This window comes from Callithrix jacchus, chromosome 9 (genome assembly GCF_049354715.1).
Source record: "Callithrix jacchus isolate 240 chromosome 9, calJac240_pri, whole genome shotgun sequence".
In the NCBI taxonomy this organism is placed as follows: Eukaryota; Metazoa; Chordata; class Mammalia; order Primates; family Cebidae; genus Callithrix; species Callithrix jacchus.
In genome coordinates, this window is record NC_133510.1 from 7,493,506 (window position 1) to 7,521,412 (window position 27,907).

The window sequence follows — 27,907 nt, forward strand, 5'->3', positions numbered from 1 at the left end:
GAAGACCCAAGATTTGATGAAGGGAGAAACCAGAATTTAGTATGGCTGAAGACAGGTGGGGATACAGACCATGGCAGGTAGACCCTGGATGTGGGAGGGAGTGTCCATAGTAGAAGCTTCTGAGATTGGTTGGATGGATAAGTCAAGGGATTTGGGCACTGAAAGTTAGGTATAAGGGGAAAGAAAAGATATACGGAAAAATTAATTCTATTTTAAAGTTTTCCCTGGGACCAGCCATGGATAGAGGAAAATGGGAAAGAAAAGTTTTGTATGGCTTAAGTTTGTTTTTCGTGTCATTCAGAGAGCCTGCCTTTGGAGCTAAATAATTTGCAACTGTCTATCAATGTCAATTTGTACATGAGTAGAGTTTTTCTTTTTCTTGAGTTTCTGTTTCCTTAAGAGTAAAATGGGAATAATAATGTCTACTGCACAGAGTTGTTGAGATCACGTGACATCACATGTAATCTATGCTTAGCACAGTGCCTGAGACATAAAACCCCAGCCAAGCAAATGTTAGGGTTATTCCATGAATGGTGAATGAGTGTCTTCCAGGTTCTCTGCATCAGGCACTGGTAATGCGAAGGTGAACAAGATGTGGGCTACGTTCCAGAGTATGAATGAAAGGAAGTGTGCTTATTAGAAAGGACTGCCCAACTTTACAATCTAAAGAAATACTCAAAGCACAGTCTTGCGTTTAGAAACTCAGGTATAACATGAAATGAAGACACATACAAAAGGATGGCAAATATTTATAAGCAAAAATACATACTGAACTTGAATACACAATAGGTTTGTTCTGTTCAGCTTAGAATTTGCCTTTCAAACATGTGCATTTCTGGATCATAGTGAAAATGGGACTATGATCTGCTGAAAGACTTTGTAAAGAATGAAAAGGAAAAGCTGAGTATTTGAAAAAGTCGAGGAGTTAGAACATAAATGGAACGAAAACATAGACGGTTTAGATTCAAACAGGGTTAGGATAAAGATCACAAAGTACAATCATGAGATACAGTGAGGTAGAAAAAAGAAATATTGTATCGTTTGGCAGTTGAGTATAAAATACAAAATAAAAATCATCTCTTCAAATAATGTCAACGTTAAATGAACAAAAAACAATGACAACAAAACAGTGGCTAGAGGCTCACTGGGGAGAAATAGCTAAAGCAGATGCTACAGAAGGCTGAAATAGATCGTGTAAAATACTTTGCATGCTATACAGGAGGCATTAAACCGGAGGGGATTAAGCATGTGCTGGGCATGCTCACATCCTACCAGGGTACCCTTAAATTAAGCCAATGAAAAAGCTGAGAAATGACAGGAGCATAAGTGGTCTACCAGCAGCAGTTATTTACACTGAGGGGATTGGGAATGATTTTCTGTTTGCACTATATTCCCTTCCAAGAGCCTGTGTGTATACATGTCTGTATGCATGTTTTAGAAAGAAAAGTAATCTATGTTATACCATTAATCCAAGGCCATGTCTAAAATGTTTTGGTAATACGGACTGGTAAAGATAAATATTATTGTTTTCCTTTATGTCACAGACCTATGCGTTTTCTTAGCAAATCAATTTTTGAGCCAGAGCAGATCAGAAAGGATATAATTGTTTAGAGTTTCAAAACATCTGGAAAGTTACTCTGGCAGTAGAGTTAAATTCACTAGCAAAACAGATGTTTTCCACTGTGGCGGGAAAATGCAGCTTTCTTATATGTATTGCATATGGTCCAAATCCATTTAAGAAGTAACTCCACCTCTTAAAGGGCCTGGGGACCACAGTGCTCTCATGGATTCTGCCAAATGTAAGCATGGCCAAGGCCATTTAGGTGTTCCAACGGCAATATTTTATAATAATCTTTTAATCTTGTGTTTTACAAAACAAAAGAACAAAGTTTAAAAAGTCCGGGTTGCCTCTCCAAGGCCTCAGTCAAAACGTTAGAATTGGGTTAAAGCCCGTTGGTAACCTTGGCAGGAGTTCTGGGAGCCAAGAGGGAGGAAGGATAGGAGGTCAGGAGAGAGGACTGTGGCCTGAGAGTTCTGGCTTTGTCTCCCAGAAAAAGCAGAGATGCTTCTTCCCACTACACATTTGGAAAGAGTATCAGAAACTCTAGGAGACAAGACTTGTCAAAAACTCAGAAACTGTTGGGACCCAGGAACAGAGGAAATTGATTCATTCAAAAACTCATTTAGAGAAAATGTTTTCTTTTACAGAAGACTCACGTTCTTACATACAGATGAATTTTAACTATTTGATGGTACAAAGCACATATTTTAGTTTTTTTAACCCTTGTAAAAATAGGAGTAAAATTTAATAAAAAGCATTTGCATTGGTCATTTGCTAATTAATTGTTTTAAGCTAAAATGTTCCATATTCTTAGGGAACCAATTTCCTGAAAATTGAAATGTTTCCAGGAACATTTTCCTGGTTTAAAAATTAGGCTTTCAGTATTCTTGATTAAGAAAGAAATAAAAGTAAGAAGTAGAACAAAGGAACAGCTTTTTAATTGTATTAAATAATGTAAAAATATTTTTTACCAAGATTAAGATGGAGGAAAGTATACTTGATTAAGCTAATTACATTGGTTTGGAGTCATCAGGGCTGTCAATATTTGAAAATGTGGCTCAATTATATAGAGAAGTACTTAGGTTGTCCAGGTTGCTGCTGAGCATTCCACAGTATTTGAGAGTTCCAAAAGCCCATCCTGTAAAGATAAAGGGTGTAAATCATTATTTAGATTTAGAGATACTGAGACTTGTATTATTTCCACATAAGGGTTGCCTGCTGTCACAAAATGTTTCAGATCTCTTTATAATGAGGTGCCACTGTAGCACAGGCTAGAGTACTGACAGAATTATCTGTGCTCTGTTCATCTCTGCTTGGTACGTACATGCCTGCCAAAATACAGTAACTACTATTATGAATGCTGGGATTTGGATTAACGTGTGTCAGGGAAAATGTGAATAAATCAATTATTGATACTAGGCAGCCACATCTCATTTCCAACTTATTAACACTATAAGATGATCCACTTAGGATATCATCACCATCCCTGTTTACTCTCATTCGTGTCTGAAGCTAGCTCATCAGGATTTCAGAGAGAACACCTTTGAACCTGAAACACTTTAATTTTCGCCTTGCTCCAGGGAATTGTGGGTTAGAAAGATATCATACTTTAGAGAAAAACATAAAGATCTCTCGGTGAAGATTATTTGCATTTTTCTGAGAGATAATGCTATTCATCCATTGTATGGAGGAGTGCCCAGAATAGAAATGAGCAAGGAGCAAAGATGTGCTAAGTGAATAGCCCCCTAATTCCTTTTGAGACGAGTCTTCCCAGTGCACGTTACTTTGTTTGAAATATTGTGAATTTCCAAAACTGAGAATGTACCAATGTTGGTAGGTGCCAAAACACATCTGAAAGCTGGAAAAAAAATGAGTTCTCTATTTTTTGCAGCCAATCTCTCCCTTTCTTATAGCTCTACTAGGGGATAATTGAAAACTGACGTATGGATAGGAAAAGGAGTGACTGGAGATAAAAAAGTGCAAAAAGTATGAAAAAATATGAACATGTATAATTGAAGCAGGCATGCTGAGAAAGGGCTTTGTGCAGTGATGTAGAAAGAAAATGAGGCTCGGAGTAATTCTGGGATTAACATGCATCCATTGCTACCAGTCTATCCAGCTACCAGTCTGTCCTTCTCTCTTGCTCATAGGAAGAGAAGGAGAAAAGAGAAAGCTTAGCATAAGTGAAAGATGCCAGGTTAGGAGAAAGCTCAGGTGTTTCATGGAATATTTAGCAGACAGAAAATTGCAGAAAGCACCTTCACTAGTGATGACATTAGTTTAAGACGTGTTGTGAAAGAAACATCGCTTTTTTTTTTTTTTTTTTTTTTCATAAATCCCTGCACTTGATTTTTTTTCTTCATGTGGAAAGAGGGGCAGAGTACAGAAAGGAAAAGGTGATGGAGAAAAAGAATAGGAACCCAAGATGACCATGACTCCTTTCCTAACCTCAGATAGGAAAGCAGAAACATGTATTTAGGCCAAATGTAAAGACAATAAAAACTTAAGATTTCTCTTTAGGCCAAGAAATGTCACAGACCAGCTTGGGAAAACATTAAAAGCTCATGAATTAAAAGGATATTAGAATAAATAGGTCTTTGGGTTTCTATTTAAATACCTCTTTAAAAGTGTAGTAAATGATTTTTCCAACTAATTTTATCAAGTGAAATCTTCCATCTGGCTTCACTGAGAAAGAATTTAAAAGTTGTGGAATAGTAGACTCAGAGCTGGAAGGAATCTGTGTCTTTTCATCCAACCCCCTCGTTTTCCTTGAGCAAATTCTACAGTGTAATGTAAACAGAATCTATCAAGCCCACATGCTCCAGACTCACTCATTAAAAACACAAAACAGCTTCTGCCACTCCTATGTTTCCTCCCAGCTACTAGTCTATCCTCTTTTCCTAGCTAAGCTCCCTGCAAAAGCAGTTTACCTTTGCTCTCTCTACTTCCTCGCCTCCCTTTCACCTTCCCAGGCCACAAAGCTGCCATTCCATTGAAATCGCCTATACTTAAATACCCTCACAAGGTACACTCTTCCATCTGTGCAAACGTCGGCTTTGAAGCTGGACAGCTGGGTTTCAGTCTTGCCCTTCTCATTGACTTCTTGTGTCACCTTAGGGAAGTTCACCTCTCTGTGCCTCATTTTCTCATCTGTAAAGTGTGGATAATAATAATCCTTACTTTACAAGGATGCCATAAGAGTTGACTAAATGAAGCTATGGAACCTGGTCAAAACATCGTCTGGCCTGTTAATAAAATACATTTCAGGGCCGGGCGCAGTGGCTCACGCCTGTAATCCCAGCACTTTGGGAGGCCGAGGCGGATGGGTCACAAGGTCAAGAGATTGAGACCATCCTGGTCAATATGGTGAAACCCTGTCTCTACTAAAAATACAAAAAATCAGCTGGGTATGGTGGCGTGTGCCTGTAATCCCAGCCACTCAGGAGGCTGAGGCAGGAGAATTGCCTGAACCCAGGAGGCGGAGGTTGTGGTGAGCCGAGATCGCGCCATTGCACTCCAGCCTGGGTAACGAGCGCAAAACTCTGTCTCAAAAAAAATAAAAAATAATTAAAAAATACATTTCAGACTGGGTGTGGTTGCTCACACCTGTAATTCCAGCACTTTGAGAGGCTGAGGCAAGAGGATCCCTTGAGCCCAACAGTTTGAGCTTACAGTGAGCTATCATCTCGCCACAGCACCCCAGCCTGGATGATGGGGGAAAAAAGAAATAAAATGTGTTTTGAATTCTTAGCTATCACCATCTTTCTTGCTACATTTGTAGTTTTACTGTTAACCAGTTCACTCCTTCCAAGCTCCTGTCCATCCCTCCCTCTTTCCTGCTTTTCATGATTCATTTTTCCAGTGTATTTGAGTCCTTCTGATAGGCCAGGGCACTGGGACCACTGGTGATCTAGATAGCACACTGCATGTTTTCAAGGGGCTTGAACCCGTAGTTTTCATCTTATCACCCTAAGCTGCTGCTTCTCAGTTTTCTGTGGAGACGCCTTTTCTTCTCTCTGCCTCTTGATGTCTTAAATGGTCCTTACGTTTTGTCTCCTCATTCTAACAGAGCTTTCTGAAGATGAAGATCCATCTATACCGAGTCTGTCTTCTGTCTTGACTATATTCCTAGGCCTACACTTTACACTACATATTAGTTGTCTTCACTGTTAAAAAGGCACTTCAATCCCCAGATCTCCAACAAGGAATGGATTATCTCCCCACTGCAGCGCCCTGCCTGGTTTCCCACCTGGACACCCATACCAGAATCCTCGTTCTGCTTCGACTCCTCCACATCAATCACATGACAATGTGGCTTGCTTCTCAAATGTGATCTCTTCTCTATCCTCACGTTCTAGTTCAGGCCTTCATTATTTTTTCTGTTTCTTCATGGTTCAATCTTGGTAGGTCGTATGTGTCCAGGAATTGATTCATTTCTTCTAGGTTTTCCAATTTGTTGGCTAATAGTTGCTCATAATCATCTCTAATTCTTTGCATTTCTGTGGTCTTAGTTGGTATGTCTCCTTGTTTATTTCTGATTTTATTTCTTGGGGTCTTCTTTCTTTTTTTCTTAGTCTAGCCAAAAGTTTGTTGATTTTGTTTATCTTTTCAAAACACTATCCTTTTGTTTCATTGATTTTTCTGTATTTTTTTAAATCTCAATTTCATTTAGTTCTGCTCTGACCTTTATATTTTGTTCCTTCTACTAATTTTGGTTTGGTTTGTTCTTGATTTTCTAGTTCCTTGAGGTGTATCCTTAGATTGTTTATTTGAAGTCTTTCTACTTTTTTGATGGAGGCATTTATTGTAATTAATTTCCCTTTTACTGCTGCTTTTGCTGTATTCCGTAGATTTTGGTAGGTTGTATTTCCATTTTCATTTGTTTCAAGAAATGTTTAAATTTTCTCTTAATTTCTTCACTTACCCACTGGTCATTCAGGAGAATGCTGTTTGATTTCCATGTGTCTGTGTATTCTCTGAGGTTTCTCTTTTTACTGATTTCTAGTTTTATTCCATTGTGGTCAGAAAACATACCTGATATGATTTCTACATTTTTGATTTAGTGGAAACTTGTTTTCTAGCATGTGATATGGCCTATTCTGGAGAACATTCCATGTGCTGATGAAAAATATGTGTATTCTGCAGCAGTTGGATGAAATGCTCTGTAAATATCGGTTAGGCCTATTTGGTCTTGTGCGTGGTTTAAATCTGTTGATTTTCTGTGTGAATAATCTGTTTGTTACTGAGAACGGAGAGTAGAATCCCCGACTTTTATTGTATTACACTCTCTATCTCCCTTTCCATCTATTAATGTTTGCTTTATACACTTGGGAGCTCTGGCATTGGGTGCACATATCTTTATAATTGTTACATTCTCTTGCTGAAATGATGCCACTATCGTTATAATAACCTTTGTTTGCTTTTAAAGTCTTTGATTTCTAGTCTATTTTGTCTAAATACAGCTTTTCCTGCTTTTTTTGCATTTCCAGTTGCATAAAATGTTTTTTCCACTCCTTCACTTTTAGTCTACACGTGTCTGTATAGGTGAAGTGAGTTTCTTGAAGGCACCATATAGGTGAGTCTTGTTTCTTTTTCCACTCAGCCACTCTATGTCATTTGGTTGGAGAATTGAGCCCATTTACATTCAGTGATATTGTCGGTAAGTTAGGACTTACTATTGCCACTTTGTTGCTATGTTCAAGTTATTTTTAATTTCTCTCTTCCTTTTTCCATCTCTTACTGTCTTCTTTTGTGCTTAAGTGACTTGCTTTTTTTTTTTTGAGATGAAGTCTTCCTCTGTCACCCAGGCTGGAGTGCAATGGCATAATCTCAGCTCTCTGCAACCTCTGCCTACTGGGTTCAAGTGATTCTCCTGCCTCAGCCTCTCAAGTAGCTGGGATTACAGGTGCCCACCACCACACCCAGCTAATTTTTGTATTTTTAGTAGAGACAGGGTTTTGTCATGTTGGCCAGGCTGGTTTTGGACTCCAGACCTCAGGTGATCCATCCACTTCGGCCTCCTAAAGTGCTGGGATTATAGGCATGAGCAACTGCACCTGACCGTGACTTCCTTTTTTAGTGAATCTTTTATAGGTTTTGGCATGGTCATTACTATGAGAATAGCAAAAAACGTAAGTTATTTTAAAGAAATAAAAACTTAGATCGCAAAGAATAGAAAGAATGAAAAAAATCTAAACACCCTACACTTTGACTTCATAATCTCCACATTTTAACTTTATATCACTTCAGTTTAGATATTTTCATATTGCTTATCTCTTAAAAGGTTGCTATGGTGATTTCAGTTTTGATAGGTTTGTCTTTTGGGCTTTATACTGTAATTATAATTCTAACACAGTGTTAGAGTTTTCCGGATTTGTCTGGGTTCTTAATTTTACTAGTGTGTTTTATAATTTCAAACTTCTTTTTCACATTACTATTTTTATATTTCAGATTGAAGAACTCCCTTTAGCATTTCTTCTAAAATGGCTCTAGTGGTGGTGAATTTGCTCAGCTTTTGTTTGGGAAAGACTTTACCTGTCCTTCATATTTAAAGGATAGTTTTGCTGAATATAGTATTCTTGGATTACAGCATTTTTCTTTTAGCACTTTGAAAGTGCTTCCCCCTCCCTCTTGGCATATATGATTTCTGTTCACAAGTCTGTTGCTGGATAAATTGGAGCTCATTTCTATGTTATTTGTTTATTTTTCTCTTGCTGCCTTCAGGGTCCTCTCTTTGTTGATCACCTTTGAGTTGATTACTATATGCTTGGGAATAGTCTTATTTGGGTCAAATCTACTTGGCGACTTCTGACCTTCCTGTATCTGGATATTTATATCTTTCTCAAGTATTGGAGAGTTTTCTGTTACTATTTCTTTGAATAAGCTTTCTACCCTTTGCTCTTGCTCAATTTGTCTTAGCATCAATAATTCTTTTATTTAAAAACTTTTAAGTTCAGGGGTACATGTGCAGTTTTGAACACAGTAAACTTGTGGCATGGGGGTTTATTGTACACATTATTTCATCACCCAGGTATAAAGCCTAGAACCCATTAGTTATTTTTTCTGATCCTCTTCACCCTCCACCTTCTGATAGGCCCCAGCATGTGTTGCTCCCATCTATGTGTTCATGTGTTCTCATCATTTAGCTCTCACTTACAGGGGCAAACACATGGTATTTGTTTTTTGTTCCTGGAACACCAATAATTCCTAGATTTGGTCTGTTGAGGTAATTTTCTATATCTTGTGGGTGATCTCTGCTCCTTTTCATTCTTTTTTCTTTTTAATTATTTGACTGTGTACTTTCAGTGAGAAAGGTCTGAAAGAAGGTAACTCATTAGCGTGGAAAAACTGGTTAGGGGTCTGTGCCTAGGGGAATCAACCTGTGGAATGTACCTGTGGGTTTGTGCCTGGGGGAACCAACCTGTGGAATGTACCTCCTGCTGCATGGTGCTGCTGATTGTCCTCTCTGATTTGGCATTTTCTTATAGAGCGGAGTTACAGAGCAGAGTTTCCAGGGTTGGGAATGGTAGTTACACCTCCTTTCCTTGTGTCTGGCTGCCCTCAGGGATATTTCTACCTACATCGCTCTGTATGCTTCCTGTGGTTTGAGGCAAAGACAGGTTTCCTGCTAGGGAACCCGAGATGGTGGAGAAGCTTGTTCCTCACTTTGATCTCACTTTTTCCAGTATAGAAACCATGAGTAAGGGAATTTTTCCACATTTTTGGTGCCAGGAAAGAGGAAGGGTGTGCTGGATATGGGCATCTGATTTTCTTACCATCTGCTCAAAGTTGTTTCACTTTTCTGTGGTCTCAGGAACCATCTCCTCCTTATATTGGAGTTCAGTATATTGCTGCTGATAATCTTAGCACTATATATTTGTTTCTAGTTTTCTGTGGGGTTGGGGCAGGGATAGGGCTAAAGCCATTTTGGAACCCTATTTTTCTCTTCATTGAAGACCAGCCTTTGAGGTTTCTTTACTTCCTATCTTCTATTCCATCAGTCTATCCTTATACACTTTCTTTTTCCCCCTCCGGAGAGTTTTAGTGAATGGTAGTACTGTACCACATGCTATACCAGTTTAGTGTGAGAATTTTCTAATAAATCTTTTCTAATAGCTAAAACTGCTTCCTTTTATATCATCAAAAGGTCCATCCCAAGCTGCGGGAAGAGATACCTGGGTCCTAAGTTTCTAGGAGGACATTTCCAAGACAACGTGTTCTCTCTTTACAAAAAGATGGGTACAGAGAGAGCAAATTTTAGCCTCAAAGAAAGAACGATTACCAGGCAATAATCGAGCTGCTCCATCCTTTTCACGAGGCCTGCTGACTGCTAAAAGGGAACTACATTCTTAACCCACAGGTATTTTTCAAAGTGGCAGTGGCTCACACTATTTCTTGCAGCAGAGGGCCCTGGGCTCCTTCTGGAACCACCACCACTAGCTGTGGTGGGCCAAGGTTGGCCTTGGCCATCTTGTGCATGTCATGATTCCTCTCAATCATGGGGCCCTGGCTGTAAAAAACCTCCAGCAGCCCATGTGACAGCTTCTCTGGCTGGCGTCAGCATCCCTTGGTGCCACTTAGTGATCATGCACTTTATGGCCAGGAAGTGGTGACAATGGTAGAGTAAGGATACAGGGACCCAGGAGAGATGGCCTCCCTTGAGGATGGGTACCAGCCCAATCACAGGCTCACAGCTTCTCACTGCCTAGTGGAAGACAATGTAGGACAGGTGTCCCCAACCCCCAGGCCACAAACCTGTGGTAAGTTTCATAGCCTATTAGAAACCAGGTCACCGGGCCGGGCGCGGTGGCTCAAGCCTGTAATCCCAGCATTTTGGGAGGCCGAGGAGGGTGGATCAGGAGGTCAAGAGATCGAGACCATTCTGGTCAACATGGTGAAACCCCGTTTCTACTAAAAGTACAAAAAATTAGCTGGGCATGGTGGCGCGTGCCTGTAATCCCAGCTCCTCAGGAGGCTGAGGCAGGAGAATTGCCTGAACCCAGGAGGCGGAGGTTGCGGTGAGCTGAGATCGCGCCATTGCACTCCAGCCTGGGTAACAAGGGCGAAACTCCGTCTCAAAAAAAAAAAAAAAAAGAAACCAGGTCACCAGCAGGAGGTGAGTGGCGAGCAAGCAAGGTGAGCGATCAGCATTATTGCCTGAGCTCTGCCCCCTGTCAGATCATCAGCCGCATTAGATTCTCCCAGATGCACGATCCCTACTGTGAACTGCACATGTGGAGATCTAGGTTGCCTACTTCTTTTTTTTTTAGACAGAATTTCGCTCTTGTTACCCAGGCTGGAGTGCAACGGTGTGATCTTGGCTCACAGCAACCTCTCCTCCCAGGTTCAAGCAATTCTCCTGCCTCAGCCTCCCAAATAGCTGGGACTACAGGCGCGCACCACCATGCCCGGCTAGTCTTTGTATTTTTAGTAGAGACGGGGTTTCACCACATTGACCAGGAGGGTCTCCATCTCTTGACCTCGTGATCCACCCACCTCGGCCTCCCAAAGTGCTAGGATTACAGGCTTGAGCCACCGCGCCCGGCCTGGCTGCACACTTCTTATGAGAATCCAATGCCTGATGAAATCTTCAATCCCCTTCATCCCCCCTCCCGTCGACCCCCTCTCCCCTGCCTGTGGAAACCAGTTTCTGAAAGGTTGGGGACCACTGGTATAGGGGTTGCTTTCAATGCTTAGCTGTTCCCTTGCAGAAACATCATGGTACTTCTCAAACTGCTGCCTTTTCATAGCTTCCAGAATCAGAGTCATGCGGGATCTGGGCCAGTACATTGTTTTCCCCTTCATGATCACGGTGGTGAATTTACTGATTATGGAGTCTTTGCACACAGAGCTTGTTATTGGTATTGGAGCAGCTTTGATGAGCTGAGTGTCCTTGAGCTCCTGATGATACTTCTCAGTATCTTCAGCCACTGGCTTGCCGTAATGTTCCTTACCAATCTGGGGATCTCTAAGTTCAGGACTGTAGCAGCTCCACCTCACCTGCGTTAGCCCGGAAAGCTGCAAGACAGCCCGCCGCGCACCAGCGCCAGGCCTGCCCCCGACACACTTTCTAAAGCACAACCTTGTTTATTAATTCAACCACTTATTCACGCATTCACTCATTTATTTAAGAACATGTAATATAAACACACTGTGTGCCAGGAACAGATTATTTTATTTCCCTCTTTAAATTCTTCAACAGTGCCTTGACTCCCCGCTATTCGTGTTTATGTACATTCCGTGTTCCTGCCTCCACCTCCTGCCCATTCCCTTGATAAACTGCTACAAGTTCTTCATAACTCAGCCTAAATTTCTCCTTATTCATTCATTAAACTCTGCCCAGCACTGGGGATCTATAGCAATAAACAAACCTGACAGATATCCCTGCTCTCACAGAATTTACATGAGGGAAACAGACAATAAATAATTGAACAAGATCTTCAGATTGTGATAGGCGCTGTGATAAAAAAGCAATGTAATACAATAGGGAGAGAGAGAAAGGAGAGAGAGTGCGGTGTGTGTGTGTGTGTGTGTGTGTGTGTGTTTATGCAGGGTAGGAGTATAGTTTAAACAGGGCAGTTGGTCAGATAAATCTTTTCTGATGAGGTGGCACTTGAGCTGAGTCCTGAACCGAGTTAGCCGTGTAGCAATCTGGAAGAAGAGCGCCCTCGGGCAAGGGAAGAGCAAGTGCTAAGGCGCTGGGGTGGAAGCACCTCAGAGAGCTGGAGGGGCAGCATGGAACTTGGAAGCCATGCGGTGAAAGGAAGCACAGCAAGGCTCTGTGACGTCACTCTTGGTTTTGCATAGCTGCATCGGGCACTCATGTCCCTCTGCTCAGATAGTGCCTGGTATTAAATTGTACTTTTATGACATGGTATATGGTTGTTGTTATTTATGTCTAACTGCTAACGCTGCACACCCTGAAGGGTGGGGACCATTTGTACTATTTTTTTTTTTTTGCCTCCAGGGCCCATCCCTGTGCTTGGCAGGTACTTGGACTTTGCTAAATGGGTGAGTCAGAGGACCTCAGGATTCTTTCCTATGCTTGAGTCACCTGATTGGGTTTCTTGGTTCTTACTGCTCCCAGTACTCTGCGGGAGTAGGGCTTTCATCACTTCACCCTCTTGGCGCTCTGTACTGATGTTTGACCAGCTTTGGCTACTTCCCTCCTGAAACCTTGCGTCTTGGACATTCCTGTGTTGATTTCCATTCGCGACCCCTCTACCCCTCCTCAGATTTCTTATGTGTCGCAGTGAGAAGTGTGGCCTGTGAGGGCTTTGCCTCTGAAGGGCTCCACATGCTGGGGCTGTGGAAAGGCTCATCCTGAGCAGTAATAAAGGAGGATGAACGCAGAAGGCAGGGACAGAATATGGAAGGGCTCCAAGTTGAATGGTAATAAAAATACTGGCAATTGGCTGTTACAGTTTACAAAAGTCATGCTGAGATTCTACTTCTAAGATTTTATGAACACTTCACTCTTTATTATCAGACCTTTTTTGTGCTAGAGTGAATAAGTTTTAAACATTAGCTTAATTTTTGATAACTGTCAAATATGCACATATTATAATGATATGGTTTTATAAGATATCAGATCCTGAAAATAGATGACATCATAAAATTAGACAATGAATCTCTCTCTTTTTTTCTTAAAGCAGAGGGTGGAGGTTTTTTTTTTTTTTAAAGATAAGAATCTCAGAAATTGCAAATACAGGTGCAAATCACTAGCAAACAAGCCTTTAAATTGTTGAAATAGGTTTATCATGAATATGAGCGAGGTTTATGTATCTTATTATAAAAGAACTTTTGCGTTTCTTATGTAAAACCTACTTTCTCAAATTTCATGCATAATTAGACATTTGGTATCTATTTCATTAAGTCACAGCAGATTAAAAGTTAATAGATTAACAGAGCAGGAAAGGTGGCAGAGGAAATGATAGCAACAAAACTAATGGAAGGGTGCCAGATTGCAAAGAGGCAGGAAGACGCAGAGAGGCTGACCTCAAGCCCTCAAAATGTTAGCCATGGACTCTACCTCCAAGACAACAACTCAGGCGCCCGTAGGCACTGCTGTATGTGTGCGGTGACTGACCTGCAGGGGCAAATGCGAAGACTCATTTTGTTGGTTTGGGTTCTTTGCTTGTTTTCAAATTCCATTTGGTAGCAAAGCCTAACTCATCTTCTACTTGTTTGGCAGCAAATTTTATCTGAACTGATGTGAGGCTACTTAGGAAGTTCATTCTAATTTTTGAGAATATGTTCTGCTGCTGAAATAATGTGTTAATTACATACCTTATTTGGGGTGGGATGAATATACGGTATAAGCATCACATTCCCTTTACAAAATTAAAAACATCTGGTTGCAAGGGTTTTGGATAAAGGGTTGTGTACCTCCGTAGTGCAGTCATGAATGCTCAGAATGATGAGTGTGGTTAATGAGATCAGAAATGCATCCTTCAGCCAGGCGCAGTGCTTTACACCCTGTAATCCCAGCACTTTGGGAGGCCGAGGCGGGCAGATCTCTTGAGTTCAGGAGTTCAAGACCAGCCTTGCCAATATGAAAAAACTCTGTCTCTACTAAAAATACAAAATTAACCGTGTGTGGTGGTGCAGGCCTGTAATCCCAGTTACTCGGGAGGCTGAGGCAGAAGAATCGCTTGAACTCAGGAGGAGGAGCTTGTAGTGAGCCAAGATTGTGCCACTGCACTCCAGCCTGGGTGGCAGAGTAAGACTCTGCCTCAAAAAAAAAAATAAAAAGAAAAAAGAAAAGAAAGAAAGAAAGAAAGAAAAAGAAAGAAAGAAGTGCCTCCTTCATATATATAATAAAGTATAGAAAATGCTTTGAAAGCTTTGCATCTTAAAAAAGTGTTCATTAAAGTAATAGGAAACTTTTGGTGTTTTTGGAAAGTGAACAGGTTTTCATGCATACTTTAGAGATTGTGTACGTCTGCACTATAGTCATGAATTCCCAGAATGATGAGAGTATCTCTCTTTCTCTGTGTGTGTTGGGGGTTGTGTATGTGTTTTTTGAGTCCTTTAAGATGAAGTTACATTTAAAATCTGAGGGATAGGCCAGGCACAGTGTGGCTCATGCCTGTAATCCCAGCACTTTGGGAGGCCAAGGCGGGCAGATCACGAGGTCAGGAGTTCAAGACCAGCCTGGCCAATATGGTGAAATTCCGTTTCTACTAGAAATACAACACTTAGCTGGGCATGGTGGCATGCGCCTATAGTCCCAGCTACTTGAGAGGCTGAGGCTATAGTATCTTTTGAACCCAGAAGGTGCAGACTGCTATGAGCTGAAATCACACCACTGCACTCCAGCCCCGGCAACAGAGTGAAACTGTCTCAAAAAACAAAAAACAAAACAACAACAACAAAAAACTGAGGGATATATTTGCTCTTGCCTTGCCCAAATTGGAATTTCTTGGCAACCAATGAATTTCTGATTAAAAAACAACAACAGTAAAAACAAAACTGGGGTTTCTGTGCTGTGATCAGGAAGATGATCTTCAAGGTAAATAGTGAGTTACCTTGAATCTAAGTGAGCTCAGGGAGATAGCTATTGATAAATGTGAATTTGCATTTTAAAACTTTCCAAATTTGCAATCAGAGTTTTCTTTTCTCTGCAGAGGATTCTGCTGTTAAGTGAGAAGAAAGTTTGGGTGCCAACTCAAGGAAACAGTGTCTGTGTTTGCAATGCCAATGAGCTGACCCGGGGAATTCTAGCTCAGCAATCCTAAAGACACAAAAATGCGACTTTGGACATTAGGGGTGGAAGTTTGAAAAATCTGCCTGAGTTCTAGCAGGAGGAAAGAATTGAGAAACATGCAACATTCACAATGAGTATTAAAATATTACTAAGTTAAATTTTCTCTGCTACAAAATAATACAGGTCCATGGCTTAAAATTCAATTATAGAAATAAATTAACTATTGAAATAGTGAAGATAACTCCTATTACACCGTCACCCTCTCCCCCATAAAAATACTGGAAGAATGTTGGCATATATTTCTCTGTTCCTCTTTTTACATAAGTTAATTCATACTACATAATGTATGGCAACATGATGTCTTCCCCGGCCTTAATAAATATCTATCTTGCCATCTATCCAAGCTAGTAGTTAGTGTCGCCACCTCGTTCTTCTCAATTGTATAGTAGAATTCCATTTTAAAGCTCGACTATGATTTTAAATAGATCGTTTTTTGAAGGTTCCCCCCACAGTTATTTTATTTTCTTCCCTTTTAATTCTCATCTGCTTTTTTTTATTTTGCTTAGGCACAAGGAGGAAAATAAAAACCTAGATTTGATTAGAAAAAGCTGTAAATAGTGAGATAAGTGCTTTGTAAATGGCGAATTTCCAGTTCTGCAGAACAAACAGCACCGTTCTCTCAAAAAGATAAAACAAATGTCTCTTTTGCATTTTAAAGAACATTCGGCTGTTACTAGTAAATGGATCAATAACTCCCAAATTCTACAGTTAAATTTCCCTCAGTTATACAGAACACAAAAATTTCTGAAGGAAATCAACCTTTTCATAAAAATAAACTTTCACATTTAGAATTGGAAACAGAGTATCTGTGGTCTTTCTCAGAAAGGAGTTTGTTTTGTTATTGTTGTTTGTTTGTCTGTTTTAATGTACGGGGCTTATCAGTCATTCAAAGCTCAGGGATAATAGGCAATGAGGCATTCTGATGACCTCAGTCCAGGTAAATAAGAGGATGTGACTGGAGCACTTTGACCACAAATCAGAGCAACAATTCCACTGTCCTTCTGTCATTCTGTCTCACGCTTTTAGCCTTTCCCTAGCCCTCATTGTCTCCCTCCATTAAACTCCTCCCTGCTGTATCCAATTCCACAACTTCTCCTCCTCAGAGGAACAAGAATGATAATTAAGATGAGCACCTATGGGCTGGGCATGGTGGCTCACGCCTGCAATCCCAGCACTTTGGGAGGCTGAGGCGGGCTGATCATGACGTCAGGATTTTGAGACCAGCCTGGCCAACATGATGAAATCCTGTATTTTAGTCTCTACTAAAAATACAAAAATTAGCTGGGTGCCTGTAATCCCAGTTATTTACAGGCAGTGAGGCTGAGGCAGGAGAATTGTTTGAAGTCAGGAGGCAGAGGTTGCAGTGAGCCGAGATCACGCTATTACACTCCACACTATTACCCTCCAGCCTGGGTGACAGGGCAAGACTCCGTCTCCAAAAAATTAAAAAAAAAAAAAAAAAAAAAAAGACGAGCATCTGTGATCCACCTTTCCACCTTGCAATACTGCTGCGATTTAGATTTATCTACGTTATCCTCCTCATTTCATTCCTTTCCTGCCCTTCAGAGGTAACCACTATCCTGAATTTTGTGATAAGCATTCCTTTGTTTACAAACAAACTTTTTAACAAATGTGTGTCGCTCCTAAATAATAAATCATTTAGTTATGCTTTACTGAGCTTTGTAAAAATGGTATCTTATTATGCATAATCTGTGATTTCACTCAACTTTGTTTCTAAGAGTAATCTATACCGTGGAACATAGTGGTTGTTTCCTCATGTTCACTGCTATAGAATATTTTGTTAACAGAAAATACTAGAATTTTTTCCCTTTATTTAACGTATTCGTAAATTTTATTGTTATGATTTCTTCATTATGATTTCATACATTATTGGGAGTTTTTTTTTTTTTTGAGATGGAGTCTCGCTCTGTCTTCCAGGCTGGACTGCAGTGGCGAAATTTCTGCTCACTGTAACGTCCACCTCCTGGGTTCAAGCGATTCTCCTGTCTCAGCCTCCTGAGTGGCTGGGATTACAATGTGCACCACCATGCCCAGCTAATTTTTGTATTTTTAGTAGACACGGTGTTTTACCATGTTGTTCAGGCTGGTCTCAAACTCCTGACCTCATGATCCACCTGCCTTGGCCTCCCAAAGTACTGGGATTACAGGCATGAGCCACCGTGCCTGGTCAGGCATCTGTTTTTAAATTCCATTTAAATTATCTTTAGAAATCAAAATATAATTACTTAAAAATTTATTTTAAACTTAAACGTTTAAAAAGTTGGTCTGCTATTGATTTTTTACACTACTGTCTTACAGACAGAGATGAGTCAGGATCAGAGGTCAGTGACTTACTATCCTGTGGGCCGCATTTGGCCTGTCCCCTGTGTTTCTATAGTTGGCGAGCTTAGAACAGTTGGTACCTTCTAAATGGTCAAACAATACAAAAGGAGGATAATATTTTGAGGTGTGTAAGAATTACCTAAAATTTGAATTTACTGTGTCTTACATTAATTGGAACATAGTTAAGTTCATTTACTTATGTATTATCTATGGCTGCTGTTGAGCTACACCGGGTAGTTGTGTGGTTGCAACAGAGAGCATTGACCCGAAAAACCTTAGCTTTTGCTATCAAGTCCTTTACATAAAAAGTTTTTTAACCCCTTTTCTAGATGATGCAAATTCTCAGAAATGTGTTAAGGTATGCTGGTTAATTTTTACAAATATTTCTTATGGGTTTGTTGAGAAGTGTATCCTCTAACTGCTATATGCTACATATATAAGTATTATATATATATATTGATCTAGGTCTCTATATAAGTAATCTATCTATCTGTCTATCTTGAGAGAGATAGAGATAGATATATGTAGAGAGAGATATCAATAATTTAGTGGTTGAATGGTTGTGGAAATAGGTACGCCATGATAATAAGTTTTTCAATTTCCTCTTCTAGATTTTATTCTTATGTGACGATGTTTTCTAGCCACAATAATGCTGTTTTATCTTGAAGTCCATTGCATGTGATGTCAACATAGCTATATCAGATTTCTTTTAATTATTATAATTGATATATCTTAAGCTTTCCACGTTCTTATCTTTTTAAGTAACATACAGCTATATCTTCAAAAACTGCTTTGACTCTGTCTTTTAACTAGAGGGTTTAGTCCATTTGTATTGTGATTATTTATGTGTTTGAATGTTTCTCTTCTCAGTCTTTACCTTCTACCTTTCTAGGTCTCTCCTTTCCTTCTACATTTCTTTTCTCGCTTTTTTATGGCATACAGAGGACGATTGATTGTTAATATTTGTTTACTTCTTATTCTTTTTCCCTTCCTCTACTGGTTTGGAATTTCTACATCTCGTTTGTGTTCTTTTTGAGTTTTTAAGATATTGTGGAGCATAATGGTCAAAGCCACATTCTCTGCTTGAATTTAAATCTCAATTTCATCACATACTAACTTTATGACAGTTGTGTGTGTGTGTGTGTGTGTGTGTGTGTTTACCTGTAAAATGGAGGTTGTGAAGTACCATATGGATCATTTCTCTTAAAATCTTATTGTGAATATTTTTCTTAAGGACACTTAAAATTAATGTTAACCTCCTCAAACCAATTCAAGAACCTCAGAATGATTTAACCCTGATTATCCTCCTTCTGACTTGTAAGTTATTCTCCAGCATTTAAATTGTGTCTTTTGAACCTCACAAATTTCATATTATTAATATTATTTTATACAGACCAGGCTTCTTTATATTAAACCAAATGTTTATCAACTTATTTGTTCACCATTTTTTCTTGTATTCCAGTATTTCCTACTGGGTCACTTTCCTTCATCTGAAAGTGTGTTTCAGAAGTTCATCTTGTGAAGGTGGTAAAAAGAATAGATTTCATCTAAACATGTCTTAAGTTCAGTTTTGTTCTGAAAACATAATGTTTCTGGACACTAAATTATAGGTTGACAGTTATTTTCATTCAGCATTTTGAAAATATTCCACTGTCTGCTGGCTGCCATTATTGCTGTTGAAAAATTATTCAGTCTACTTGTTTTCTTTTGTAGATAATAATCCCCCTGCCTATGCTTTTAGGATTCCCTTTTCTTCTGTTGTTTTGCAATTTCACTGTCGTTTCTATTGGTTTGCTTTTTTTCATGTATCTTATGTGATACATGTGTGTGTAATGCCTCTATTTCATTTTCTTCTTGATACATGTACATAGCCAGGACTTCCTCGTTTTCTAGATTCAGGTCCTATATTAATCTTGGAACACGGTTAGCTATTGTCTCTTCTTCTCTTGCCTTTACACCATTCTTTGTAGTCTCTCATTCTGGGACTCTGATTAGACATGAGTAACATCTTAACATTCTCTATATTCCATATCTCTTAATGTTTATTATTTCTTCTCTTTTTTTCCTCTTCTGTGATGCATTCTGTATAATTTCTTCATATGTAGCTTACATTATTCTTTTCAAATATGTTTAATCTACTCTTTAACTCTCCATGGGGTTTCAAATTTTAGCAGTTATATTTTTCCTTTCCAAAAGTTCTGGTGGGTTCTTTTTCATGTATGCCTAGTCATCTTGGATAGATTTTTATTTATGATTTTAATTTTTAATTTCTTTATGCAGCCATATCATAGTAATTAGTTTTTTGCCTCATAAATTGAATTATGTTTGTTTATTCTGCTGACTTGAGTGTCAGCAGAATTTTCTTACATGTCTTGAGATCTTTGATTCTGAATTCCTATTTGGTTGATGTTTATTTGTGGGAAATTCTGGGACACTAACTTGAAGTTATTTTTCTCCAAAGAGGATTTCTGTCTATTTCTCTTGGGAACTTATGGGCCTAAGGACCTGAAACCACTCTGACTTCCTTCCAGCAGAGTCAGCTAACATGCGATTTAAAAGATTAGCTTCTTCACCTCGAAACCAGTCTAAGTCTTTATTAAAAGATTACTGCCTACCCCACCTGCTTCAGCAATTTTGTTTTGTTTTCGTTTTGGACCCTGAGAGATTCCCTTCACTATCTCAGGGTCCTACGATGCATATCAAAGCATATCAAAGCATATTTTCTGCAACATCCAGGTGATTTGTAGCTGGAGAACTTTTCAAATGATCTAATTAACTTTTCTGTGTGAAGCTTAAACAAACCTATGTGCCAACTCCGTACTTGCATTTAAGTGTAGTGTATAAGATGGGGAGTTCCTTGCCTGAAGGAGCGCCCAATGTCCTCCATATTTTATTTTGTTCCCTCTTTTTCCTTAGACTTTTGTTATCTTTTCTGTCTGTCTCATTTGGTCTCTTTTCTCCCTTTTCCTTCTTTCAAAGGTCTCTCTTGATTTACCCTCTTACCTCAGCTACACTATTGGATTCAACTAAAGTATTCTTTCAAATTATAATTATTAGTTGAGTCCAAAAGCATTTGTTGAATGAATGACCATTTCACACTCATTAAATTCTTCAAAAGATTCAAGTTCTTTGCAGATGCTTTTTACTCAAGTAACACTGGTTGGATTTTCTTCCCTTTGTGGAAAACTAATTCTTGATTATTCAACAAGATGGAAAAGCTAAAGAGTTCATCCATGAGCAAGCAATGTTGTATAGTTATTTATTTTTTAACTAATATAGTTTGTTTTTGGTGAAAATAAAAGCTATATTTAGAAAAAAATTTCCTTGATAAGAATACTTACCATGCTTCAAAATTTCCATACATTTCTAATGACATAGTACAAAATAAATTTAGAGCCTTTTGACATTTGAAGGCTAAAGCAAACTGAGTTTGCTAACCCAAATGGGTGTAAGAACCATAACTAAGCAGAAGTAGAAACATCAGATGCAAAGTGAGAAGCAAGCCCAAGCACCTCCTAAAATGAGAACAAAGATAATAACCCAAGCAATTTGGTTTGTTCTTTCAACAATGTGAAATAATAACAATGGTGGTAACCAACCTGAAATTACCTGTCTACTGACTTATACTTAGAAGATTTAGATCATAAAAAGAATAATATTATTCTAAGCTACAGTGTACCTTTTCCAGATTCACTCATGGATATGTTTTACGTTACATGGCTTTAAGGCTGTGAGTCTGCAGAGGTATACACAGCAGTCCCTAAATTATATTCATACATCAGATTGGGTAGTGGGAGTGGACAGGGATGTTCGAAGAATTCTTCTGACTCTTGGGTAGTGTGGAGATAGGTCTTACTCCCCAGATAAAATCCAGTCAGTATAATTTCTCTACGTTTTCTGTATGTAGTGTTAACACCCAGCTGTAGACTCTGCTTCTATATTTTGGGACAGAGTCTCCCTCTGTCATGCAGGCTGGAGTCCATCTGTGTGATCTTGGCTCCCTGCAACCTCTGCCTCTTGGGTTCAAGGGATTCTCATGCCTCAGCCTCCCAAGTAGCTGGGGCTACAGGTATGCACCATCACACCTGGCTAATATTTTTAGTTTTAGTAGAGATAGGGTTTCGCCATGTTGCCCAGGCTAATCTTGAACTCTTGCCTTCCAGTGACTGGCCAGCCTCAGCCTCCCAAAGTGCTGGGGTTATAGATGTGAGCCAACACACCTGGCCTGCTCCATATTTTCAATACCCCATTCACTCCAGGTATCTATCTCCATTCCACAGCATTCCTACATCATTTTCATCCCAAATACCAACATAAACTAATCAGATTTTCAAAAAGGAAAAGCTTGTGTATAGTGACACTCCAAATAGGGAAGTTTGATGTAGACTCTTGACAAAAGTATAAACCAGATTATTAGCAATGGTTTTAGGCACATAGAAAAAGTAGTGGGGATCACTAATACCAGAATGGGTTAATCTGAAAACAGATCTTACTTAACTAGCTTCCTTCCTTTTGAAAGAGTTGCTTGGACCAGTAGATTTGGGGATGCCAAAAACAGTAAATCTTTATTTCAGCAAAGCATCTAGAAAACCTTCATGAACTCCATGTTGGTGATGGTATGGTTTCATGAACTAAAGTGTTGAAAAGTGTTGGTTAATAAATGGCTGTTATCTTGGAGATCTATTTTGGTAGTGAGCTGTCTGAAGATATAGGGTAAAGAACCCCAAACCAAAGTGGGTTTTTTATTCTCTTATTTTTCCTATTCTCTTATTCAACAATCAACACAGAAGACTTCGGTGAGCTCTGGTTACCAAGAAGTGTGTGAGAATTTCCCCTACCAGCAATCAACCAATCAATCCTACAGCAGACACAAGCTGGGTATCTTCAATTCAATTCTGACACTGTCTACCTAGAGATAATGTGAGATCCTACAGGTTGAGGGCTCAGTCCCACAAGACTGCCCCGACTTCAGATGCCAATCAAAAAAGCCCCAGGTTGCTTTACTTGTGCTTCTGACTGAACAACTAGAAATTAAGAGTTCCCATGACTCCCTCCTTGGGTTTGGTTATTTGGCTAGTTCTAGTTCACAGAACTCAGGGAAACATGTTCACCGTTTTATTATAAAGGATATTACAGAGGATACAGTGGAAGAGATGCATAGGGTGATTTATGCCCTCTCTGGGAGCACCGCCATCCAGGAATCTCCAAGTGTTTTATTGTTCATGTTCCCCTCTGGAAGTTCATGTAACCCCCTCCTTTTACGTTTTTGTGGAGGCATGATTGATCAACTCATGGGCCACCGATGACCTTAACCACCCCAAGAGGTTAGAGGGTGGGGCTGAAAGTCCCAACACCCTAATCACGCTTGGTCTTTCCTGTGACCAGTCCCCATACCGAAGCTATCCAAGAGCCACCAGCTATCAGTCAATTCATTAAAGTATAAAAAGACATTCATCACTTTGGAAATTTCAACGATTTATGAGCTATATGGCTGGGAATGGGATGAAGACCAAATATATATATTTTACTATATCACAGTCTCTTTTTAAAGCCTGTTCTGTGTTACTGTTTCTTATGTAAATGGAGCCAAAGAAGGCATATTTATTAAATTTACAAATGTTATGTTAAAAGTGATTACTAGTATTTACCTGAAATTATGTCCTAAAACAAACAGGATAAAATTTAATAAGAATAAAATAAAAATTAAGATTTAAATACATGGAAGTATAGAAGTACAGACTATGTAAGGTGGAAGATAGGGATTAATTTAGCTCATATGAAATGGAGTTGGGTGTTCTATTTGAATCTAGGTAGTGTGTTTCCTAAAAGAAAAACCTAATACAGATTTGGGAGGCCTTACTGGAAGGGTATGCTTAGATCAAAGGGGCAGCTGATCAGCAGCTGGAGAACTGGAACTCAGTTCTTGGCCCACTGTATTTGAATGCTGTATTCTGACTGTCCAATTAAGAGAGGAGAACGAAAAATCAAAACACATTCAATGCAGGTTGAGTAGTGTGACAATGACAGCTTACTATGTTATCTGAAAAAACACTGAAAAGAGAATTTTTGAAGAAATGTATTAGATCTGTTGGTTACTTAATTAATAATAGTTGCTCCTACTATTTCAAGGCTTGCAGTGTCTGTAAGAATGAAATTTGGCCAGATGTGGTTGCTGGCACCTGTAATTCCAGAACTCTGGGAGGCCAAGGAGGGCCGATCATGAGGTCTGGAGTTCAAGACAAGCCTGGCCAACATGGTGAAACCCCGTCTCTACTAAAAATACAAAAAAATTAGCTGGTGTGGTAGCACAGCCTGTAGTTCCAGCTACTCGGGAGGCTGAGGCAGGAGAATTGCTTGAACCTGGGAGGTGGAGGTTGCAGTGAGCTGAGACAGCACCACTGCACTCCGGCCTGGGCAACCCAGTGAGATTCTGTCTCAAAAAAAAAAAAAAAAAAAAAAAAAGAGATTCATTTTGTGTGCTTCCTAGGGGCAAAACCAAGACCAGTGGTGTTGGAGAGGTTGATTTGATGTTCATAGATGATACAGGCTTTGGTGTTACACAGACCTGGCTGTTAATTCTGGCGTCAGCACTGGCTTTGGCAAACAGAAGGGAACTTCTGAGCTTCATCTTCCTAATGTGTTTAATAGGTATAATAAGGCTATTCTCATTTTAAGGCCTAGGAATAATGCATGTAAATTGCTTGGTTCCTGGCATAGGTAAATATTCAACAAGTAATCATGGATATATGTAACGATAAAAATAGAAACTTACACCACTGGAAATGTTCAAGCGGATAGTGGTCCGGTGGAAATATTGGAGAGAGGATTCCCACTTAAAATAGGGGACTGGGCTTAGCCGTTAGGTCGATTCCAACTTTTAGAATGGCTTTCACGTCCGCCTCGGCCTGCTGTCTCATCTCTCCCTGGCTGTGCTTTCATTCGCTTCACAAAGTAAGCAGGTCCAATCTCTGCGAACCAAGTTTAATTTATAGGCTTTGGTTGCCTTCTGGAACTCGGCTGACTTTGAAGTTAGGACAGCATGGGAGGGTGGAGGGGGAGCAGCTATGGCAATGAGGGGTTTTAAGAGAGAAAACAGTGTCCATGACAAGATGGACTTCTCTTTTAGAGGCTCCATGGGTTACTCAGAGAGGAGGTTATGAGGGTTGGTTAAGGCACGAGAGGCACAAAGTAAAAGAAGCCTTCAAACCGCACCAGGGCTTTTTGGCAAGAGCTTCGTGAAAAATAGGCTCCCTGGCAGCCGGGCGAGGCGGGTCTGGGCTTGCAGGCTGGCACTAAGGACCGGCGGTTGGGAGACTCCCAGGGACCGTGGGCACCACCAGTTTACCGCATGGATTAGGAAGACCAAAGAGAAAAAAAAAAAAAAAAAGAGGAAAGTGACAAAAAGGGGAGAACAGGTCCGAGGGCCGGAGGAGGAAGACGGAGGCTGGCTGGTCCTTAGGTGCGGCTTGTTTGCCGCCATAGGGCGGGGGTTACGAGCTGTGCAGCCAGACCCGGGGCGCTGCCACCCGCGCGCTCCCTCCGCCCGGGGCGCCCTCCTCGCCGGGGGCGAAGCTCTCCGCACGCTCTTTGCCCTTCCCGCGCCTCCGGGCTGCTGGTCGGTCCTGCCGGGGCACTTCTGAAAAGCCGTCGGCGGCTCGCAGCCTTGTTCCGACGCTGATCGCCGTCTTGATAGCTTGGCTCAGCGCCCGGCCTCCCCTGCTCCGGTCCCCGTCCCGCCCACCCGGCCTCCGCGGCCGCTTAGCCTCCAGCGCCGGAGTCCACCAGAACTCCGAGGCTCGGCCGCCGCCAAGACCCGGAGAGCGGATCCCGTTCCTGGCCGCGCGGCGCGCGCTCGCTCGCTCCTCGCGCGGGCACTGGGCATGCGCGGCGCGCGGCTGGCTCTGGCCGCGAGCGGTCGGGCGGCTCCAGACTTCACAGGCAGCGGCCAGCGAGGCGGTCTCGCCCGGCGCGGGGCCGGCGCTGTGCTCGCCTCGGAGATCGCTTCTCTTCGGCTGCGCGCAGGAGGCGGCCCCGCGGCTCGCGGACGGCTGGCGGGGCGCGGAGCGGGCTGTGGGGCTTCCTCCCGGCCGCCTCCCACCTCGACCGGGCTCGCGGCGTCTCCGGGGAAAGCCGCGGCCCCGAGGGCGGATCCGAGGTAAGAGCCCCTCGGCGAAAGGCGCGGGTCCGGGGCTCCCGGCGGGTTTGACTCTCCCCCGGTTTTGAAAATCCGCCTTTGTGTGCTGGGATCGGAGCGGTGCCAGGCGCCGCGTCCGCCTCCCTTCACTCTGACCGCTTTCAACTGGTGTTGGCAGCCAGGTGCGCGAGGGCGCTGCGGCCGGAGGCGTCCGCGGGCCGCGTGCGGACCCCGTGCAGACCCCGTGCAGACCCCGTGCAGACCGCGTGCAGACCCCGTGCAGACCCCGTGCAGACCGCGTGCAGACCCCGTGCAGACCGCGTGCAGACCCCGTGCAGACCCCGTGCAGACCGCGTGCAGACCCCGTGCAGACCCGCGCCCGGGACTCCGGGAGGCTGGGCAGGGAGGCTGCGCTGTGGCCCCGCGGTGTTCCCGGTAACCTGAGCTTCCGCACATAGAGACACCTGCGCTCAGCTGGTCCGCCGGGCGACTGCAGACCGAGGATCGCGATCTGCGCTTATTATTTTAGACTTGGGGTTTGTGAGCTGCTCTCCCCACCCGCCTCAAATGGGGAGGGGTTCTTTTCAAAATGACCCTTTAGGGCAGGGTCCCACCCTCGTTTACCCCCTCGAATTAAACTAGCTCATCGTTTCGGAATCTTTTTCAATCCCTAATAGCTGTTGACTTTCTTAGCTTGCTCCTCTTTTTTACTTTTGGGAAGACAGACTGCCATTCTCCGGTCGTGGTCAGTTCATGCATTTGGAATGGGGTTCCCCACCCATGTATCGCTGTTCTGTCCCGTGTTCTCACTCTTACTTTCTTCCTGGGACTACCTGTTTGCAAAATCTTTGCACCGATCGTTCTGCAGTGTTCCTCAAATCCTCCTCCTCCTCCCATAGCCCCTAGTACTGTTGGAATCTCGCGGAGGGCAGGACGCCTTGCTGTCAGGATTGGAAATCCGTAGACTTCTAGAGCGGGGAAACGTTAGGAATTAGAATCCTCCTTTACAAAATATGTTTTAGGGAAATGTATCACTGCTTCTCTTTTCAAGGTTTCTTGACTTCGTAAGGGGAAGGTAGAAGAGCTAATATGTTAGGATGAATTCAGATAGAACTTGGTTTTAGATGTGTGTGTCATGAGTGTGATTTTTTTTACTTTGTCATTTTTGGGAAACAGAGTTAGGATCCTGGGCAGGCTTCTTTATATTGAAAAAATAAAAAATAACTGTCTTGTGTATTGCCTCTAGTTTGTTTTCATTGAAAGGACTTCGTTCTTCCACAGCTGCTTGGGTTCTGGAAAGTGAGCACTAGTAATGTAGATCATATGTTAGTGAGTCTGTTGGAATTAAAGTCAGTGCAATCGTCTCTCTCCTAGTGTAGGTTTGTTGTTTGGGATCGGAGTTTTCTGAATGTGTTGCTGTACTTCTTAAGTTGCTGGTGTGGAAAATTTTTGGTCACGAATCCATGCTTCTACTTACAGTTAAAACAGTATAGAATTGTCACATAAAGGGTGAGGTGGAATGTATCACAAATACTATAGTGTTAATAGAATGCTTTTAGTGCAGAATACACAGATTGAGGCTATAAAATTCCACCACAAGTCATTCACTTCATAGCAGGAAAAAATAAGGAAAATAAAATTTGCTTTTAATTCTACTATTCTGAGATAACCACTGTTCACAGACTTGGTACATTCTCTTTGTAATTTTTTTTCACTTCCCAATGTCATTGAATATATATGTAGTAATTTCCAGTAAGTGTAATTTAACTTACACTATTGATAGCCCCACTCTTAATCGGGTGATGTTTCTTTTGTTTCCTATGAGGAAGCTAATGTGTAATTTTGAACACTTTGCTTGTTTGTGATCAAATATAAAGATTCATTTTGTTTTTATTTCTAGCTTTTTCCTGCATTCAAGATCTTATAGATACTGATTCTTTTCAGATGTTAGTTCTTTTCTGTGCTATGGCATAGGCTTGCTACTCTCTACTTTGTATTTATTGCATTCCAAATCCTAGTTGTTTTCTTACACTCTGCTTCACACCCTTTCCCTACTGCTTTTTATTCTTCTCTCCACTCTCCTCTTTCACTTACCTCTTCT

The 27,907-nt window shown here is 41.2% G+C and overlaps 1 protein-coding gene and 1 long non-coding RNA gene across 8 annotated transcripts in view; one reads left to right on the top strand and one right to left on the bottom strand.

Moving 5' to 3' along the window:
• The window catches only part of EPS8 (EGFR pathway substrate 8, signaling adaptor), a 246,782-nt gene that overhangs the window by 50,086 nt on the left and 168,789 nt on the right, over positions 1-27,907 (top strand). For 2 of the 7 annotated variants that reach the window (XM_078338267.1, XM_078338273.1), the window contains exon 1: positions 24,534-24,623. The exons of 1 other annotated variant lie outside the window; for it this stretch is intronic. The gene's annotated coding sequence lies outside the window, so the exon portion shown is untranslated. Of the gene's footprint in view, positions 1-24,533; positions 24,624-25,599; positions 26,343-27,907 lie in introns of those variants that run through there. 4 more of the 7 variants (XM_017975807.4, XM_035255267.3, XM_078338268.1 and 1 more) reach the window with 3 other exon arrangements.
• LOC128928668 (uncharacterized) lies at positions 734-24,635 on the bottom strand. Its single transcript, XR_013522447.1, has 2 exons — positions 24,445-24,635; positions 734-2,699 (listed from the first exon to the last, which is right to left on the bottom strand). It is a non-coding gene; the product is annotated as an uncharacterized LOC128928668 (long non-coding RNA).